This window comes from Triticum aestivum, chromosome 5B, assembly GCF_018294505.1.
Source record: "Triticum aestivum cultivar Chinese Spring chromosome 5B, IWGSC CS RefSeq v2.1, whole genome shotgun sequence".
Classification (NCBI taxonomy): Eukaryota; Viridiplantae; Streptophyta; class Magnoliopsida; order Poales; family Poaceae; genus Triticum; species Triticum aestivum.
Window position 1 is genome coordinate 650,542,244 of NC_057807.1, and position 1,118 is coordinate 650,543,361.

The following is a 1,118-nucleotide window of genomic DNA, read 5'->3' on the forward strand; positions in this document are numbered from 1 at the left end:
TCAGTCCTTTTCTATTTTTATACTCTTTGTATTTTTATTTCATTTTTTTAATCTTACATTTTCTTCACATTAGTTCTAGATGATGTTATCAACTTTTATGTATTTCTTTTAGCAAGATTCCTGCAACAACACATGGTGCATCATTTAGTGTGATACTTTTAGAGTTACATCTATATAAAAAAAACTAAATAAATGAGTTAAATTTAATATGTAGTTTATTTACTAAACAAATTACATGTAGTTTATGTGATAGTTTTAGAAAACTTAGAGTTGGGTGTTTTGGAGGCCGAGCTACATGGAGGCCTTTTATTTAAAAATGAAATAAAAAATCAATCCATTTAGTTTTAAAAGAACTATATATATACACGCACACAAGGATGTAATGTATATGTGTGTAGAATTTTATGATTTACCCTGAATTGCAAACTACAAAAAAAAATCGTGGACTTTGAGAATGAACAATACATGTGTTGAAAAGCCACAAATTTTTTTTTGCGTACGTCTCATTTTAACATATTTTCTCATGAATTTTTTACACAGATATACATTCTGTCTCTAAGTATTTGTTTTAAAAAATGAAGTAAAAGTATGAATTTGAATTATTATTTTTAATTAAAGCCTCCATGGAGCTCGTCCTCCATTTAGCATTTTTGAAAACATGTAAAAAAATATGTACTTTTGAAAGCAAGTAGGATGCTTGATATCATATCAAATGCATATTGCATTATTATTTTTGAGAAACACAACGTAGACACATATGATCATTGGTCAAACATTTATTCAGAAAAAATCATATTGCACCTGTATATTACAATTACAAAACAGACTGAACATGTCCCTGCGGGGACATCCGATAAAACAGATTGAACATTTGTTACCAATATCGATGTCGATCAGGCTCATGTTGTAAGGAAAACTACGGAGAGGCCCTCACTGGTAGTTGGTGACGGTGCTACGGCACACGGGTACCTCCATTGAGATATTTGTTCTCCTAAATACAAAACACTCTATCAAGATATCCAAAAATACCAAAAACATGCATAACAAGTCGTGCATTGTAATACATCCAGATATTTTAGGATGGTAGGGTACTAAAATACACACACACATGGCGCACG